At 45.4% G+C, this 17,225-nt stretch overlaps 1 long non-coding RNA gene across 1 annotated transcript in view; it reads right to left on the bottom strand.

Annotated features, from left to right (window-relative positions):
- Positions 1–15,088, bottom strand: part of LOC148776378 (uncharacterized) — a 99,482-nt gene extending 84,394 nt beyond the window's left edge. The window contains exon 1 of the long non-coding RNA XR_016038504.1: positions 14,850–15,088. This is a non-coding gene — a long non-coding RNA (uncharacterized LOC148776378). The remainder of the gene's footprint in view (positions 1–14,849) is intronic.
- Between the last annotated feature and the right edge of the window lie 2,137 nt (positions 15,089–17,225).

Genomic DNA, 17,225 nt, shown 5'->3' with positions numbered 1-17,225 from the left:
CTTCATCTTGCTGTGCCAAATGCTGGAAAACCAACCACCTTCATCATAGGCTCTGAGCCATCAACAGTATAGGAAGACCCTCATAATGTCATTTAGAAATAAAAGTACTAACTGATGGTTAGTTCTGCTGGGGGAGACTAAAGGGACCAGTGTTGAAATATGATACAGCATAAATATTCTACAGTTCAGTCCTAGTCTGGGGGAGTCAGTATTTACCTTCGTAAAGGCATATAGCCTACAAACTAAGTGCACAGCTTCTTGGGCCCCTGGGAGAACTGTCTGACACCACTCACTGGACGCCTTCCACTTAAAGAATATCATCCTCAGATACAAGCAGTGGAAAAACAAAAGACTTCCCCGAGGTTACAGTGTGAGTCAGAGGAACCCCTGGACCAGAACCACTGATAAACAATGGCACCTACTTCAGAGGAGCTTAGAGACTAAGAAAAGAATGTTTATAACCTGCTCTTCCTATCTTGTAACCATTCTGAGCTATTTTTCTATGCCACTGTTTAGCCCCTTTTCCCATGGAATTCTCCAAGCCAGAATACTAGAGTCGGTAGCCTTTCCCTTCTCCACGGGATCTTCCCAACCTAGGGCTCGAATCGGGGTCTCCGGCATTACAGACAGATTCTTTACCGTCTGAGACACCAGGAAAGCCCCCTTAGATCCCTAGGACCCCTGACTGTTAAAGGCACTTTCACTAAACTCAGGGAAATATACTGCATGCATGCTTGCATCCTAAGTCGCTTCAGTCGTGTCTGACTCTGTGCCACCCTATGGACGGCAGCCCACCAGGCTCCTCTGTCCACAGGATTCTCTAGGCAAGAACACTGGATTGGGTTGCCATTTCCTTCTCCAGGGAAATATACTAAGCTTTGCTGAATGTTAGTGTATGCAATGGGCATACTAGATTAAAACCATACAGAAATACACTGAAACATGGAAAAGACAGAAAAGTACATACTTATGGGTACATACACTGGTAGTTTACAAATTTAGTATCAATAAAGAGAGGTTTAAAATTGAGGCGGCAGCTGTCCAGAAACGCACGCATGGCTGACAGTCACACGTGCCCAGTGGCTTCCACACGGAATCGTCCGAGCAAGGGCAGCCGCTGAGAATGGTGGCAGCACGATGCTGCACAGACACACCCAGCCCCCACGTGCAAATCTGCATTTGCTCCAAGAATCCTCCCCAAAGTCACGTATGTTTATTCCCCATGTAAATTCGGGACTGGATTTTCACAGTTTGGCCCAGCGCCCCGGCAAATTGCTGCTTCTTTATCATTCACAAGGCCACAGCTGTTCTTGTCACAAGGAGGAAAAAGGCCAGGAAGACAATCCATTCAGCTTTCACCCCTTGCTGTTTCTCTAAAAAGGAAAGAAGAAAGCGTGGGGGGCGGGGGGGGGGCTGTTTCTTTTTGTATGTTTGTTCGCGTGCTCTTTTCTGTACGTGATATGCTCTTGTATCTGCCCCGTTCTTGACACTGCACAGCCACCCAGAATGGTCTAAACCAAAAGTCCGCCTTTAATGGAGACAGACCTGGCCATTTCCCCCCTGAAGTGATGCATCTGTGACAGGCTGCAGTGACTTTTACGATTCTGCTGGCCTGAGTTAAACAGGGATGAGCAGAGTGGGTCACAGGCTGTAAATGGCTGTACACCATCAAGCCTGTTAGGATCGAAGCTTTGCTTTTGCCAAACCTCCCCAGATCTGCACTTGGGCGCAAGACGTCCTCTGCTTCCATCTCCCCATGCTGTTTGCCTTGCTCCCTCCGGAGTGCCTGTTTAGCCCTGCTTCCTTAAGGAACTGCTGGCTGATGAGAGAGACTTCAGAACTCCTTGAACAACTAAACAATTGGTTCCCACCCTTCCTGAAGCCAATAAGGATGTTTGCAAAAACCCAAACAGTCTGGGGAGGTGTCAGGAAGCAAACCGAGGAAGGCATGCTGTTTCCAGGCCAGAAGCAGCGCAGAGATTTTATTCTGGCTTGCTTGTTTGCGTTGTGAGGGGAATTCAGCCCCTCCCAGGGAAACACTGACAGTCTACAGGCTACCATTCGGAGAGACGATCTCCGTCACGTCTGGCCACAAGCCTCAGGGGGGCCCAAGCGAGGAGACAAATGATGAAAGGATGTCAGATATAATTGCTTACTTCGTATCAAGTAAAAGAGAAACGGGAAAATTTAGAATAGATTTTACAACCTTCTGCATTGCAGGCAGATTCTTTACTGTCTGAGCCACCAGGGAAGCCCCCTCTTACCCACTGCTGCTGCTGCTGCTGCTAAGTCACTTCAGTCGTGTCCGACTCTGTGTGACCCCATAGATGGAAGCCCACCAGGCTCCCCCGTCCCTGGGATTCTCCAGGCAAGAACACTGGAGTGGGTTGCCATTTCCTTCTCCAATGTGTGAAAGTGAAAAGTGAAAGTGAAGTCGCTCAGTCGTGTCCGACCCTTAGCGACCCCACGGACTGCAGCCTACCAGGCTCCTCCATCCATGGGATTTTCCAGGCAATAGTACTGGAGTGGCTTGCCATTGCCTTCTCCGTCTCACCCACTGGGACTTGCCAAATGCTTTGCCTACTTGGATACTGAAGACTTAACTTATTTTGAAAAAGTTATGAAGCTTTCGTTGCCAGAAAGCGAGGAAATGTGCTATAGAACACAACACGGGCAGCCTGTGGCAGCACGGGAGAGAGAGAGAGGAGCCCAAGAAATAGTCAAAGAACACAGGCTTTCTTGATGAAAGAGTGGATGGAAGAGTTCTACTGCCCTTGTGGGATAAAACTGAGAAAGCCATTACGGAGGTGAGATGTTGGATTTTATACATTTTAGAGCTAAATGATGCCTTAAACTTCATCTAAAAGAAATCTTAAGCTTTCTAGATTAATTATTCACTGGAGACAGCAAATCCCGTTGAAGCGATTATTGGGTTGGATTGAATGAGACAGAGGAACTTAGAATCAGGAAAAAGACCCCTGTTTGCAGTGCCCAGACAGTGACGAAAGCTGCAGGTGGAGGGACGCCCACCAGGCAACAGGTGAAAAGGAAAAGGGCGCTGGAGTCTTAGAGTCACAGAGTTGGGGATGCCAACTAAGATAAATCTTATGAGGAATCGTGGAAGGGGAGTATTTTTAGAGTCCTTTGCTTTTCCTAAAGTTACTTATTATAAAATGATTATAACAAAAAATTAAAATAACTTAATTCTCACGACTGAACTTTCAACATTATTACGTGAGTATGTTACACACGCATGGTCAGTCGTGTCCAGCTCTTTGCCATCCTATGGACTGTAGTCCACTGGGCTCCTCTATCCACGGGATTTCCCAGGCAAGAATACTGGAGTGGGTTGCCATTTCCTTCTCTAGGGGATCTTCCTGACCCAGGGATTGAACCCGGGTCTCCAGCTTATCCTGCATTACAGGCAGATTCTTTACTGCTTGAGCCTATTAAATGAGTAGAAGAATTTAGTCTGAAATCATCAACTTAAGTGGTCAAGAGTTCAAATTGTACCTTCCAGGGTCCAAAAAGAAACAGAAATGCACTCATCTGAGCCCTCAGCCGGGGTCACCCGTGCCTTCTGCTTCATGGGGGAGCTGAGCTTTCCCTTTCATCCCCACTTCCTAGTCATGAGCTCCAGCCCCTGCTCATCACAGCCACTTTCCCCACATTCCCAAAGCACGCTGAACTCTGAAACGGAAGATCTTCACATACTTATGAGATTATCAGAATAGGATAAACAGAACTTCATTATTATCCATACCTCGGCCTCCACTCTCATCCGAACCTACTGAAAAAGGAATAAAGAAAACCTTGTTCCCACTCAACCTCGGCCATCACAACTTGGACCCTCTGCTTTTCAGAACCGCTTGAGCTCCTAGCGGTCTAGTTTTTGCTTTCAAGGAGGAAAGTAAGAGAAGGAAATATTAAACCCCAAATAGCCTATACTGTTGTGAAATAGTGCTCCATAGGAACAAAGTAGCTTGGAGATTTCTCAAAACATGCAATAGGTTCTTAAGAAAATTATGTCAAACCCTCTCAAAATATGCAATAGGTTCTTAAAAAAATTATGTCAAACAACCCTTTGACATACTGAGGCCAAAGCAGGTTTAAAGGCTTGGGTCTTAGAATATTCTGTAGACTAAAACATTTCCCCCTTAAACACTCTACTTGTACCCCTTCTTTAAATGGGGCTCAGAGTATGGTGTATGTGTTTGTTTGTTTGTTTTCTCCTGTAAGCATTATTAGTTTCTCTCTCAAATCAGGCTTAAAACAGTCAATTAAGGGAAAAAAAAATCACAGGTTCAATTTCCTGAGCTAATGTCATGAACTAGTAACACATCATCATCTGATCACTAAATCATAACCAAAGTGAACCACAAACTTCACTTTGCACAGCTTCCTAAGACAGCACATGGCACATGGACAGTGATTTTCAATTCCCTGGGATGTCACCTAAGTTCTTACCAGTGGCATTCAACTTCCACAGAGTCTTTTGTGTTAAAAACAATAGATTTCCTTACACATCAAAATGCTCACATACCCATGTTAGCAAAGTGTATTTGTAACTGACAGCTGTCACGGGTTAAATGGTGTTCTCCCAAAATTCCTATGTTGAAACCCCAACCTCCAGTTCCTCAGAATGGAGATGGAGTCTCTAAAGAGGGGGTGAAGTTAATGTGAGGTGGACCCTCATCCAATATGGGAGATGTCCTTATAGAAAGAGGCCATGAAGATTCAGACAGAGAGAGACAGCAGACACTGTGCTCAGAAGGAAGCGCACATGGAGAGGCAGCAACAGGATGGCCGAGGAGAGACGTCTGAGGAAACCAACCCTGCTGGCACCATGATCTTGGACTTCCAACCTCCAGAACTTTGAGAAAAATGTCTGTTGTTTTAGCCACCCAGTCTGTGGTCCTTAGTTAAGACAAGTGGAACAAACTAATACACTAGTCATCTCTGGTACATAAGGAGAATGATTGGAAATTTTCAGATTTCATCAGCCACATTCAACGTGGTGGTTGGGCCACACGAATTTTACTGTGCCAGATTGTTTCATGCTGATCCTAATAGAACACAGATCTCCCCACTAAGTGCTTAGTCTGGCCAGAAATATAGAAAAGGTGGTTAACTGGAATTCTCAAAGGAAGTAGAGGCAAGAAGTTAGTTTATTCTCTCAACTCAAATTAAAATCAAAGTGAGAGAAATTAATTCCCAAGCACTTTTTCTCTTTTCCCGTTGGTCTCTTTTCCTTTCTTAATCCATGTTCTTATCTGCAAAATGAATGTTATAAACTCTAGTCCAAGCTATAATAAGAAAGGTTGAGTTAATATACTTGAGTGATTCTCAAATGACAGAAGAGAATAAAATATTATAGGTTAGGGTCCAAAAGGATGAAGGAAGTAGAGGAGATAGCTAATATTTATGGCGATCTCACCATGTGAAATATTCTGTCCTAAGCATTTTATATGGATCATCTATCTGTCTCATTGAAATCTCAAAATAACCTGGTGCAGTGGGTAGTAATAATTGTATTTTACAAATACATTTGTAATATTCAGAAGGGCTAATTTGCTGCTCAATTCAAGCTGCCAATAAACAATACATTTGGGGACCCAGAGATCCAAGCTCTAAACTACTGTAATCTGTCCCAAGTTTAAATTTTCTTATTCTAGCTGATAAATTCATGGTAATTTTGCATAGTAATTTGATACTTGTGTCCATATACAACAGAGACAGAAGTTATTAATGTATGTGAGCATGTGCAGCCTTCTTCTTCTTCAATTGGCAGGGCAAATAACAGCTGGCAGAAGAAAAGAATTTAAAAAAAAATAGGAAGGCAGAGGAAAAGCATATTCATCCACCACAGTGAAGCGCCACATTGGCAAGTATCAGATGGTACAGAATTTTGAGGGACCGAGAAGAAAAACAAAGAAAGACAAGAGCTTCAGGGAGCAGCTGCTCTCTGTGGAGGATGTTAACCGTGGCAGAAACAGGAGAATCAAATGTGAGGGCTTTTTCCCTGTCCTTTGGGAACCTACTCTCTACCTACCCCTCTCCCTGATACTTTCTTGATAAGTGCAGCTAAATTCTTGAATTGCTTTAAATTCTTTTTTTATGTGAGCTGATGATGAGAAAACCCTGGCCACACAGTCCCCACTTCTGCTCGGGTCATATTTTCCACATTACTTTCTAGGCTGGACCTTCTAAACCAAGCTGGAGTTGTGGCTGTGCTTTTTTTTCCATCTGCTACCCTACACCTGACCAAGAGTATGTTTTGACTCATAAGTTTACCAGCACAAGATTATTGAGAGAAGAAGGAAAAGGAGCAAAAGTGGGTGGATCCAGGGCGTGATGATTCTCAGAAAGCATCCAAACACTGGAAGGACACTCTGTCAATCAGTTGAGCTTAGGTTATGAGTTTAAAGCAAACGGCACCAGGTCTTCAGTGCCTAACAAAACAAAAGCTTTTTACTCACACAGAGGCTGATGGATTCTGATTGGAAGATGAGTCTCACAAGAGGAAGCACAGAATCCATGTTTCTTCTATCCGCAGCACCTGTGTTCCAACACAGACCATCGGGGTCAGCCAAGCCAGGAGTAAACACACGCTGGCTCTGCCCCACAACTGCCAAGGGTCTGAGACAGGCAGTCTTCCTGCCTCTTGAAAGGGGAAGAGACCTGGAACTACTGTCGGAAGTGAGTCATGCCTGCCAGGAAGGTGGCTGAGAACACAGAAAGACAGCGTCACAATTTGAAGGAAAATACAGCCACAGGACTCAATGTTTCAGGCCCAGTAGCAACGTGAGTGGCAGGATGGAAGCTCACTTAACAAGGAGTCTAAAGCCTTCTTCACAAAGATGCGAGCATGCATGTTAAGTCACTTCAGTCTTGTCCGACTCTTTGAGACCCCATGGACTATCACCCACCAGGCTCCTCATCCATGGGATTCTCCAGGCAAGAATACTGGAGTGGGTTGCCATGATCCTCCAGGGGATCTTCCCGACCCAGGGGTTGAGTCTGCGTGTCTTATGTCTCCAGAATTGCCAGGCGGGTTCTTTACCACTAGTGCCACATGGAAAGGCCCACAAAACTGCAGGCAAGTGTTACTCTCCATGAGCACCCAACAGGCAGTGATGACAAAGGCACCTGGACTCACTCAAGGCCCTGGGAGGCCCACCTACCAGGTCCCTAGAGAAGTTGGTAACTGCTGCAGGACTTGACGGCAAGTCAGTTCTGAAGCTGCTTCACGGGCTGATTTCTACCTTAAGCTTGAGAAAGACACAGGATGTGACAATACACGGCCCAGAGACAAACGGAGTTTTGAGTCATGGCTGGAGCTTGCCCCCGCAGGTGAGAAATGCTGCTGCCTGGGGGAGCTGATAAATTCTCTGATTTGGGCTCATCCCTGGGTTCAAAGCACAAGACCTGACTCCATTCATGAGAGATGGGAGCAGACAGAGTAGGTTTCCATGGGGGCAAGTGTGACTGAGGGCTCAGCGCCACCCACACAGAGAACACCGGAGTGACCGGGGTGGGGACAGAGGACCTTTTTATCTGCATGGTGAGATGGGATGGTGTTTCTCCATTTGCTTTTTTCCTTGAGAGACTCGGGAAGGACCCTGATTGCTCTTTTGGATTTTATTTGACATTTTTAAAATTTATTTTACTGAAGTATAGTTGATTTACAATGTTGTCTTAATTTCTGCACAGAAAGTGATTCAGTTATACAAAAATATGATTTTTCCTATCATTTTCCATTATGATTTATTGATGATCGTTCTCTATGATACACAAGAGGACCTTGTTTATCTGATTGACCAAACAGACACTGAGCCATGTGGGGCCCTGTTACAGCTGGTGTACACACACTTTCTGGTCTTTAAGGAATTACCAGCATGTACAATTTCCGCCTTTACAAGGCTCTATTACAGTCAGCTCGGTCTAGGCTTCCCAGGTGGTGCTAGTGGTAAAGACCCCATCTGCCAGTGCGGAAGACTTAAGAGACACGGGTTCAATCCCTGGGTCGGGAAGACCCCCTGGAGGAGGGGATGGCAACCCACTCCAGTACTCTTGCCTAGAGAATGCCAAGGAGAGAGAAGCCTGGCGGGCTACAGTCCCTGGAGTCACAGAGTCAGACACAACTGAGTAGGCACCTTGGATAATGGAATCAAATGCCCACCTAAAAATGTTTCTATCCATCGAACAAATTCGTATCGTACATGACTTCATGCCACGTGCTCTTCTGGATTCTGAGGACTCAAGAGTTCTTGAGAAGAACATCCCTGTCCCTGTGGGGCTCTCATTCCAGAAGAGGGAGTGAATGCTGAGAAGCAGGCAAACACAGGAGTGTGCAGAGTGTGACGGGTGACCAGGTGAAGTCGATGACTAATGCCACAAGTAACAAAGAAGAGCGGAAGACTGCTCCCTTCCCTGTGCAAGTCAAAGAGGTGCCCTCAGCAGAGGGAACGTTTCACACGAGACCAGAGGACTGAGCTCCTGAGAGCTGGGAGAGGAGCATCCTAGGTGAAGGCAGCGAGTTCAAGGTCCTGAGACCAGCAACAGGGAGCAAGGAGAACGCCAAAGGATTCAGGTCTGACTCCAAATGCCTTGTGGAGTGAGCATTTGGAGAAAACTAAACATGCACATACAACCTCAAAGAGGTAACCTTACTGCACTTAAAGTATTTTATGTGTATTTATAGAACATGTAGGAAAAAAGGGAAATTTATATGACAACACCTTTCAGATACATACAGGTCTGAGAAACCAGTACATGGCTCAGTGCAAGGATACTGGATTTGGGGGTCATCGGTAATGCACACCTTGAAATCATCAGCAAGCTACCAAAGGTGCCATCCGTCTCAGCTCCTATATTCAGTGGTGGTCTTGATCTCAACCCTGAATGTGCCTTTTTCTATTTGTTTGCACGAGTCACTGAACCTCTGAAATACACTTTTAGAAATATGCAAAATGAAAGTAAATGTTTGCCGGGAGCATGATGGGGTTTTCCTTCCATCAATCATTTATGTACTAAATATTTATGCAGCACCTACCATGTGCCAGGCACCAGACTGGATCCTTAGGATGGGACAATGAGCAGAACATAGAAGGGTCTGGCTGTTGAGTCCACAGTTCAGTAAAGAGAGACCCTGATCAAAGAAACAGACGTAAATGACTGTAGAGAACCACAGTGAACTGGAGAAAACAAGAAGTCACTGCAGGGAGAGACCTTCAGCCTGAAAGAGCAGAGAAGGTTGTCTAAAGAGCCAATATCATTTTATAAAAAATTAAATAATTATTAATAAAGGGACTTTGCTGGTGGTCCAATGCAGGGGACATAGATTTGATCCTTGGTCAGGGAACTAAGATGGGCTTCCCTGGTGGCTCAGACGGTAAGGAAACCACCTGCAATGCAGGAGACCCAGGTTTGATACCTGGGTCAGGAAGATTCCCCTAGAGAAAGGAATGGCCAGCCACTCCAGTATTCTTGAATGGAGAATTTTATGGGCAGAGAAGCATGGTGGGCTACACTCCAGTTCAGTTCAGTTGCTCAGTCGTGTCCAACTCTTTGTGACCTTTTGGACTACAGCACGCCAGGCTTCTCTGTTCACCACTAACTCCCAGAGCTTGCTCAAACTTATGTCCATCGAATCAGTGATGCCATCCAACCATCTCACCCTCTACCGTCCCCTTCTCCTCCCACCTTCAATCTTTCCCCAGCATAGTCTTCTCCAATGAGTCAGTTCTTCACATCAGGTGGCCAAAGTATTGGAGTTTCAGCTTTAGCATCAGTCCTTCCAATGAATATTCAGGACTGATCTCCTTTAGAATTGACTGGTTTGATCTGTTGCAGTCCAGGAGACTCTCAAGAGTCTTCTCCAACACCACAGTTCAAAAGCATCAATTCTTCAGTGCTCAGCTTTCTTTATAGTCCAGCTCTCACATCCATGCATGACTACTGAAAAAACTGTAGCTTTGACTAGGTGGACCTTTGTCAGAAAAGTTATGTCTCTGCTTTTTAATATGCTGTCTAAGTTGCTCATAGCTTTTCTTCCAAGAATTAAGCATCTTTTAATTTCATGGCTGCAGTCACCATCTGCAGTGATTTTGGAGCCCAAAAAAATAAAGTCTCTCACTGCTTCCATTGTTTCCCCATCTATTTGCCATGAAGTGATCGGGCTGGATTCCATTTAGTTTTCTGAATGTTGAGTTTTAAGCCAGCTCTTTCACTCTCCTCTTTCACTTTCATCAAGAGGCTCTTTAATTCTTCATTTTCTGCCATAAAGGAGGTGTCATATGTGCATCTGAGATTATTGATGTTTCTCCCTGCAATCTTGATTCCAGCTTATGCTTCATACAGCCCAAATTCCTCATGATGTACTCTGCATATAAGTTAAATAAGCAGGGTGACAAAAAGCCTTGACGTACTCCTTTCCTGATTTGGAAAGTCCATTGTTCCATGTCCAATTCTAACTGTTGCTTCTTGACCTGCACACAGATTTCTCAGGAGGCAGATAAAGGTAGTCTGGTATTCCCATCTCTTAAAGAATGTTCCACAGTTTGTTATGATCCACACAGTCAAAGGCTTTGGCACAGTCAATAAAGCAGATGCTTTTCTGGAACTCTCTTGCTTTTTCAATGATCCAACAGACGTTGGCAATCTGATCTCTGGTTCCTCTGCTCTTTCTAAATCCAGCTTGAATATCTGGAAGTTCACGGTTCACGTACTGTTGAAGCCTGGCTTGGAGAATTTTGAGCATTACTTTGCTAGCGTGTGAAATGAGTGCAATGGTGTGGTAGTTTGAACATTCTCTGGCATTGCCTTTCCTTGGGATTGGAATCAAAACTGACCTTTTCCATTCCTGTGGCCACTACTGAATTTTCCAAATTTGCTGGCATATTGAGTGGCACTTTCACAGCATCATCTTTTAGAATTTGCAATAGCTCAACTTGAATTCCATCACTTCCCCTAGCTTTGTTCCTAGTGATGCTTCGAAAGGCCCACTTTACTTTGCATTCCAGGATATCTGACTCTAGGTGAGTGATCACCATCGTGGTTTCCTGGGTCATGAAGATGTTTTTTGTGCAGTTCTTCTGTGTATTCTTGCCACCTCTTAATATCTTTTGCTTCTATTAGGTCCATATCATTTCTGTCCTTTATTGTGACCATCTTTTCATGAAATATTCCCTTGGTATCTCTAATTTTCTTGAAGAGATCTCTAGTCTTTCCCATGCTATTGCTTTCCTCTATTTTTTTGCACTGATCACTGAGGAAGGCTTTCTTATCTCTCCTTGCTCTTCTTTGGACCTCCGAATTCAGATGGCTATATCTTTCCTTTTCTCCTTTGCCTCTCAGTTCAGTTCAGTTCAGTTCAGTCACTCAGTCGTGCCCAACTCTTTGTGACCCCATGAATCACAGCACACCAGGCCTCCCTGTCCATCACCAACTCCCGGAGTTCACTCAAACTCATGTCCATCGAGTCGGTGATGCCATCCAGCCATCTCATTCTCTGTCGTCCCCGTTTCCTCCTGCCCCCAATCCCTCCTAGCATCAGAGTCTAGCTTCTCTTTTTTTCTCAGTAATTTGCAAAGCCTCCTCAGACAACCATTTTTGCCTTTTTGCATTTCTTTTTCTTGGGAATGTTCTTGATCACTGCCTCCTGTACAACGTCACGAACCTCCATCCATAGTTCTTCAGGCACTCTATCAGATTTAATCCTTTGAATCTATTTGTCACTTCCACAGTATAATCATAAGGGATTTGATTTAGGTCATATCTGAATGGTCTAGTGGTTTTCCCTACTTTCTTCAATTTAAGTCTGAAGTTGGCAATAAGGAGTTCATGATCTGAGTCACAGTCAGCTCCTAGTCTTGTTTTTGCTGACTGTATAGAGCTTCTCCATCTTTGGCTGCAAATAATATAGTCAATCTGATTTCAGTATGGACCATCTGTTGTTGTCCATGTATAGAGTCTTCTCTTCTGTGGTTGGAAGAGGGTGTTTGCTATGACCAGTGCATTCTCTTGGTAAAACTCTGTTAGCCTTTGACGTGCCTCGTTTTGTACTCCAAGGCCAAATTTGCCTGTTACTCCAGGTATCTCTTGACTTCCTACTTTTGCATTCCAGTCCCCTATAATGAAAAGGATATATTTTTGGAGTGTTAGTTCTAGAAGGTCTTCTAGGTCTTCATAGAACCATTCAACTTCAGCTTCTTCAGCATTACTGGTTGGGGCATAGACTTAGATTATTGTGATATTGAATGGTTTGCCTTGGAAATGAACAGAGATCATTCTGTCATTTTTAAGATTGCACCCAAGTACTGCATTTTGGACTCTTTTGTTGACTATGAGGGCTACTCCATTTCTTCTAAGTGATTCTTGCCTACAGTAATAGATATAATGGTCACCTGAGTTAAATTAGCCCATTCCAGTACATTTTAGCTCACTGATTCCTAAAATGCTGATATTCACTCTTACCATCTCCTTCTTGACCACTTCCAATTTACCCTGATTCATGGACCTAACATTCCAGGTTCCTATGCAATATTGTTCTTTACAGCATCGGACTTTATTTCCATCACCAGTGGGTGTTGTTTTTGCTTTGGCTTCGTCTCGTCATTCTTTCTGGAGTTATTTCTACACTCTTCTCCAGTAGCATCTTGGGCACCTACAAACTTGGGGAGTTTATCTTTCAGAGTCATATCTTTTTGCCTTTTCATACTATTCATGGGATTCTCAAGGCAAAAATACTGAAGTGGTTTGCCATTCTCTTGTCCAGTGGACCACGTTTTGTCACAACTCTCCACCATGACCCATCCATTTTGGGTGGCCCTACATGGCATGGCTCATAGTTTCATTGAGTTAAACAAGGCTGTGGTCCATGTGATCAGTTTGATTAGTTTTCTGTGATTGTGGTTTTCATTTTGTCTGCCCTCTGAGGGATAAGGATAAGAGGCTTAAGAGGCTTATGGAAGCTTCCCAATGGGAGAGACTGACTATGGGGGAAACTGGGTCTTGTTCTGATGGATGGGGCCAAGCTCAGTAAATCTTTAATCCAATTTTCTGTTGATGGGCGGGGCTGTGTTCCCTCCCTGTTGTTGACCTAAGACCAAACTATGGTGGAGGTAATGAAAATGGTGACCTCCTTCAAAAGGTCCCATGCCAAAAAAGGTCAGGTCAAAGTGCCCCGACCCTGTGGCAGGCCACCGCTGACCAATGCCTCCGCCAGAGACTCCTGGACACTCACAGGAAATTCTAGGTCAGTCTCTTGTGGGGTCACTGCTCCTTGCTCCTGGGTCCTGGTGCACACAAGGCTTTGTTTGTGCCCTCCAAAAGTCTGTTTCCCCAGTTCTGTGGAACTCCTCCTACCGTCTTGCTGGGGCTTCTCCTTTGTGCTTGGACACGGAGTATCTTTTTTTGATGGGATCCAACATTTTCCTGTTGATGGTTGTTCAGCAGCGAGTTGTAATTTTGTAGTTCTCACAAGAGAAGATGAGTGCACATCTTTCTACTCCACCATTTTGTTTGCATCTTGGGCTACAGTACAAGGGGTCACAAAGAGTCGGACATGACTGAGTGACTAACACACACAGGAAACTAAGATCCCACATGCCTTGGGGCAACCAAGCCTGGACACCACAACTAGAGAGCATGTGAACCTCACTCAATGAAGAGCCAGCACAGCCAAATATTTTAGAAAATAAAGGGCCAACGTCTTTACTGATCTAATGGAGGAGTGACAAGGGGAAAACTAGACAAAGAGAAGTGAATAACTTATGCCAAGAAAAAAAAAGCCAAGTCAGCTCCAGAATTTATGAGATGGGTATTGAGTTTGAAGACAACAGTAAAGTTAAAAAGGTATGAAGATGGATAGAAGATGGCAGTGACATCCATATAAGGGTTATTTCTTGTACTGAAAACCTGAAAACCTGCAGACTCAAGAGGAAGGGTGGAAAAGCAATATGTCCTAATTCTGAGGTTTCTGAGGACCAGATGGATAATGGTTCCTTTTACCAAAGCAGAAAATCCAGGAGGAAGAAGGATGTTGGGGGCAAAGCACAAGTTCAGTTTGGATCACCATGAAGTACCCTTAAGACATGAAATGTCAAGTGAGCAATTAGACAACAGGCATCTGGAACTCATAGAGACTGCTGATCCAGAAACTCAAATTTAAGGGTCATCGTCATATGAATGGTACTTAGAGATGGCAGCAGTCATGAGCAGGGACAAGCTCTCCCTGCAGGAGTGGAGCATGAAGGAAAGGAGCTCTGAGAGGAAACCTGTGAGGCAGCACAGGCTGTGGCAGCCAGGCAGAGGAGGATGAGCTGGAAAAGCAGACTGAAAAGAGCCTATGGCATGGGGAGAGAGATGTGTCTAGTGTAATGGGTGCCAATGGGAAGGCACGGGGGGAGACCAGCCCTGTCAGATGCTGCCAAGAGAATGCCATAACTGGGCAAAGGGTAATTCCCTGTAGCCCAGTGGTTAAGACTTTGCTTTCCAGTACTGAGTGCAGGTTCAATCCTTGGTTCAGGAACTAAGATCCCACTTGCCAAGAGGCCAAAACACAAAACATAAGCAATATTGTAACAAATTCAATAAAGACTTTAAAAATGGACCACATCAAAAAAAAAAAAAAAGAAAGAAAACTTAAAAAAAAAAAAATGGGCAAAGGACTTGTATAGGACACTTCCCCAAAGAAGAAACATAAGTAACCATCAAGCACATGGAAAGATGTTCAACATCATAACTGTTACGGAAATGCAAGTAAAAACCACAAAGAGATACTACCTCCCACCCACAGAAGCTGAGAGAAAGGCCTGGAGAGGGACTTTCTCAGAGAAGGAACCAACCTTGCAGATGGTGGTCTCCTACTTCTAGTCTCCAAAACTGAGATCACACATTTCTGCTTCTTTAAGCCATCCAGTTTGTAGGACCCTGTTACAGCAGCCCTACAAACTAATACTTTGCCTTCAAGTATTTCCATCCTAACCTATAAGGGTTGGCTCTTCACATCAGGTGGCCAAAGTATTGGAGCTTCAGCATCAGTCCTTTCAATGAATAGTCAGGATTGATTTTCTTTAGGACTGACAGGTTGGCTCTCCTTCCAGTGAACTGACTCATTGGAAAAGACTCTGGGAAAGCTTGAGGGCAGGAGGAAAAAGGGGTGACAGAGCATGAGACAGCTGGACGGTATCACTGACTCAACGGACATGAGTTCGAGCAAACTCTGGGAGATACTGAGGGACAGGGAAGCCCGGTGTGCTGCAGTCCATGGGGTCACAGAGAGTCATACACAGCTGAGTGACTGAACAACAACAGCAACTCATAAGAACGGGTTTGGGGAAGGACACTTGGATCCAGGGTTCACATCTGGTCTGGACGGATCACAGAGCCCAAGAAAGAGAAAGGCCTTGAGAACCTTCTGTCTTCTGGGTGAGTCACTACAGGTAGATGGTTCCACAAATAAGTAAAGTCTATCACTTGTTTCTTTTCACCACCGTCAGGTTTACAAAAATCATCTTACACAAACCTCACAGCCTCATGCAGAGTTAGTATTACATTCCAAAGAAGGAAACCATGGTCCAGAGCCATGAATTGCTTCCAAGGCCAGACAAAGATCAGATACGTGTGTGTGTATACATGTGTGTGTGTACATGTGTGTACACGTGTGTATACCTTGCATGTCTGTGTACATGTGTGTATACATGTGTGTCTGTGTACATGTATACATGTACGTGTCTGTTTACACATGTGTGTGTACGTGTGTACGTGTGTATATACATGTGCGTGTCTGTGTACACGTGTGTGTACGTGTGTGTCTGGGTACACATGTGTACGTGTGTGTGTACACGTGTGTATACGTGTGTGTCTGTGTGCACGTGTGTGTGTACATGTGTGTCTGTGTACACGTGTGTGTGTGTGTGTGTATGTGTGTGTGCGCACGCGTGCACTCAGTTGCTCAGTCTCATCCGACTCTTTGTAAGCCCATGGACTGTAGCCCACTAGGGTTCTCTGTCCATGGGATTTCCCAGGCAAGAATACTGGAGTGGGTTGTCATTTCCTTCTCCAGGGGATCTTCCCGACCCAGGCATGGGACCAGCTTCTCCAGTGGCTCCTGTATTGGCAGGCGGATCCTTTAGCAGTGAGCCATCTGGGAAGTTAAATCCAGGTCTGTCTGACTCCACCATCCAGTCCACTGCCTGAGTCCCCCAGAGACTGCCAGCCTACACCTTCTCCAGAAGGGAGGGGCGCTGACATGAGGGCTTCTTTCCTTTCCATTGCTGCTTCACAACAGTTGCCGCCTCCCCTTCTTGTTAAAACTCCCGGACTTTGGGTTGGTTCTCTTTCTTGCTTTTACGTGTCATCTTCCCCTGACAACAGTCCCAAGCTCCCTGAAGGAATGTGTGAGCTCACAGTGACGTTGCCTCTGCCCAGCCCTCCAGTCTCCTTTCTCTGAAGGTGCAACCAGCCCCATTCCTTCTCTGTTCCCCACACACCAGACATTCCCCAGCCTCCTGGCCTCTGCATTTGCTGTGCCCTCCACCTACCCCCACTCTGTCTCAGCTTTGCTGGGAGGAAGCCCGTCTGCTGCTCCCAGGGTGGCTGAACGTCACCTGACTGAGCCCCTGCCATGTCTCCCCGCGTTTTCTCATTCACTCAGGTTCAAATGTCCCTGTCAATCACCTGGCTTGGGCTCTGAGGTGGGGCAGTGAGGGAGACCAATTCCTGATTCATGGAGCTGGCACCCTGGTGAGAAGGAAGGGCGAAGACTCACAGGACTGCGCTGAGCCAGAGGTCAACCCTGGCCTGCTGAGGTTCATGATTTCCACCCTTGGTGTGATTCTTGACTTGATGAACAAAAAGCCTAGACTCCCTTCCAAAGGTGTTTGTCTCATGTCCAGACGCTGTTGCCAGGGAACTACTGATTATGAGACGTAGTCAAAGGCCACATGTAATTTCAGGTGAGGCCATGAAATGGGCTTGGATCACGTGTGTGCCGTGTGCAAGCTTCTCCTCTGATTCTGCACAAAGCAGGCAGGCAGAGGCCCCGCGTCCCCAAATTCCGGACAGAAGTCCTAAAGCTGAACGCCCAAGAGGGACAGGTCAAGTCCACCCCTGGCAGAACAGGCCTGCTGGGGGTGGAGGTGGTGGGTAGGGGCGGTGTGGAGAGTCAGCCCCATCGAAGGCCAGCCTGCCCAGTTCCACAGGGAAACACAGCCCTCCAC

This window comes from Moschus berezovskii, chromosome 10 (genome assembly GCF_049115385.1).
Source record: "Moschus berezovskii isolate FMDL1 chromosome 10, NW_MosBer_1.0, whole genome shotgun sequence".
NCBI classification, from domain to species: Eukaryota; Metazoa; Chordata; class Mammalia; order Artiodactyla; family Moschidae; genus Moschus; species Moschus berezovskii.
This window is presented reverse-complemented; position numbering and strand designations above follow the sequence as displayed.